Below are 3299 nucleotides of genomic sequence, written 5' to 3'. Positions count from 1 at the left end.
CCTCGAACTCAGAAATCCGCCTGCCTCTGCCTCCCGAGTGCTGGGATTAAAGGCGTGCGCCACCACGCCCGGCTTGTGTTATTTTTTTTTTAAGGTTACCTTTTCAGTGCTGTAATTATATTTATTCTGATGAAGTCAGGGTCAGTTTTGCAATTTACATGTGGATGCAACTGGCATGATGAATTTCTGAGAAGCGCCTTAGTCCACCTCAGTTGCAATAACAACAATCAAGGCTAAGTTTTTTTTTTTTTTTTTTTTTTTTTTTTTTTTAATAAGCAAAGGGATACCATTTAGTTCAAATATCTGGAAGTGCCAGAGCATGACAGCAAACATCCAGGAGGGTGTTAGTACATGCCTATATTCCCAATACCCAGAAGGCTAAGGTAGAAAAGTTGTCCTGGCTCACATGCATTTGAGACTAGCTTGACCTGCACAACAAGTTCCAGGCCATCAAGAGCTATATAGCTAGATCTTGAAAAACAAGGAAGGAAGGAAGGAAGGAAGGAAGGAAGGAAGGAAGGAAGGAAGGAAGGAAGTAGAGGAGAGGGGGGAGGGGGAGGAGGGAGGGCAGAGAGGGGAGGAAGAGAGGAGGAGAGGAGAACACTCAGGTGTCCAGGTAGCGAAGGAAACCCAAAAAGAAATGAAAATGAAAATCAGGTTTAGGGGCTGGCTGTAGAGATGGCTCAGAGGTTAAGAACACCTGCAGTTCTTCCAGAGGTCCTGAGTTTAATTCAATTATATGGTGGCTCATAGCCATCTGTATTGTGATATGATGCCCTCTTCTGGCATATAGGCATACATGCAGGCAGAGTACTCTATACATAGTAAAGAAACCCTAAATAAATTAAAAAAAAAAAAAAAAAAAAAAAAAAAGGAAGGAAGGAAGAAAGAAAGGAAGGAAGAAAATAAATCAGGTTTAGATTGACTTAGTTTATCTGGATCAGACATCAGGTAGTCTAGTGCAGGTGGTTCACTGTCAGAATATTAAAACAGTACAAATTGGGAAAGGTTTCCAGGTAAGAATCATTCCAATTCCAGGTACACAATAAAGCTTAAAGTGTGACTACATAGAAACAAACGTCTTTACAAAGTACATGTGCCCATGAAGGTGGGTTCTATAGCGGAATGGCCTAGAATCTAATGTGGTCTCTGAGATAGCATAGAGGTTAGCAGGTCATAAAGCACGTGTGCCATCTCCCCTAAGGATAGGGTTTATTGGGTTTGTTTCATCATTACAGTTCATCATCTAAGGAAGTCAAAACAAGAACCCAAACAAGAACCTGGAGCAGAGGCCATGGAGAAGTGCTGCTTACTGGCTTGCTCCACATGGCTTGTTCAGCCTTTCTTATAGAAACTTGGACCACCTCCCTGCAGTGGGCTGTGCTCTTTCACATCAGTTACTAATCTTAAAATATGACCTACAGGCCTGCCTACAGATCTTATAGAGGCATTTTCTCAACTGAGGCTCCCTCTGTTAGGATAAAGTGGCTGAAAGGTTCCTTGGTGGGCTGAAGTCAAGCCACAAAGTCACACCATGCATCTGATTTAGGGCAAGAGTATGGGGGGTGGGGGGTGGAGAGTGAAAGGTCATCTTGAACTGGGGACATGAGAGAGAGATAGACAGACAGAAAGAGTGAATAAGACAGAGGTGTACGGGAAGGTGCCGATACTAAGGTCTATTTCCCTAATTGGTTGTTGATTTGTTAATAAAGAAGACCAGGAGCCATTTGCTGGGTGAAAGGTACAAGTGGGACTTCCGGGTTCCAAGAGGAAAGGCATATGCAGGGGAAGAGAGGGGCTTTTCAGCTATGCCTTGGAGGAAAAGAGACACTGAAATCATGCAAGGACTTGGGGACAGTTGGGCCAGGGGTCCCTGCTATGGGAGAGTAGCCAAAGATGTGGAGGAGAGATGGGGATAATTAATTGATGAGGGCATGCCTTTTCAGGCAGGAGATTCTGTGTGTGGCCAGAAACTGTGTCACAAAAGGCAAGCTGAAAAGTGGCAAACTGTATTTTTTATGCTCGGATGCAAAGGTGGGGTAGGTAATGCAACCCAGCCTGGGACAAGGGTCATGGGAGTGGGCTGGTGGAGCAGTCTACTCCCTGAGTAAGGAGGGTAGAGAGTGAGAGATGCCAGGTCAGTGCTGGCAGCTTGGCAGAAGCCAGAAGGAACAAAGGGAGCCAGGAGGGGTCAGAGCCCCATCCCAGCTCCTGGGCAAAGGCCGTATTGTGTTTCTAAAACTACCAGCAACACAGAGGGAATGAGAGAGAAGAAGAGAGAGAGGTGTGGCCAGGGCTTTATATGTGCCATACCTAGTGGAAGTGGGTGATGGCATAAACTACTGTGGCTGAATCACTTAAAGGCAGGTTGACAAAGCAACTAATTTACAATACCCTCTTCTCCAATGAGTCTAGGCTGTGTTAAAATGACATAAAACTAGTCAGCACATATACCGTTCCTTTATATAAATACCAGAAACAGCTGGCCTGCTATGTATGCAAATGAGACCAAGACATTTATTTCTTTATTTCAAGACAGAGTCTAACTATGCAGCTCTGGCTACCCTGGAACTCACTCTGTAGACCAGGCTGGCCTCAAACTCACACAGATCCATCTGTCACTACCTCCCAAGTGTTGAGAATAAAGGCATGTGCCACTAAGCCCGTAGGGTATTTTTAAAATTAGTGACTGATGTGGGAGAGTGCAGCCCACTGCAGGGAGGTGATCAATAAGTTTCTATAAGAAAGCAGGCTGAGCAAGCCATGTGGAGCAAGCCAGTAAGCAGCACGTCTCCATGGCCTCTGCATCAGCTCCTGTCTCTAGGTTCCTATTGGGTTCTTCTCCTGACTTCCTTAGATAATGAACAGTAATGATATGTATGTGAAAAAGGACTTGCAATAGGAAAAAAAAAATAGAGAAAGCTAAAGAGGAAGGAAGGGGTTAGACCACGGCTGCAAGGTTAGTCAGAGTTGGCCTTACTGAGGAAGAAACATTTTGTCAAGGAAGCGAGAACTGGAAAACTTTTGCCCTATAATAACTGTGTGCAAACATCTATCCCAAGACAACACCCATATGGAAGCATACAGACAGGGCCCTAAATGCTTAATTCACAATATCAGGCTCTGGTGTTTGTTATAGCCATCCCCACCTGCCCCCATACAAGGCTCCTGACCCTTACTACTCATAGCCTTTACTAAAAAAAAAAAAGCAGCCGGGCGTGGTGGCGCACGCCTTTAATCCCAGCACTCGGGAGGCAGAGGCAGGCGGATTTCTGAGTTCGAGGCCAGCCTGGTCTACA

Source organism: Mus caroli, chromosome 10, assembly GCF_900094665.2.
Source record: "Mus caroli chromosome 10, CAROLI_EIJ_v1.1, whole genome shotgun sequence".
Classification (NCBI taxonomy): Eukaryota; Metazoa; Chordata; class Mammalia; order Rodentia; family Muridae; genus Mus; species Mus caroli.
The sequence above is the reverse complement of the archived record's forward strand: the minus strand, read 5'-3'. Positions refer to the sequence as shown.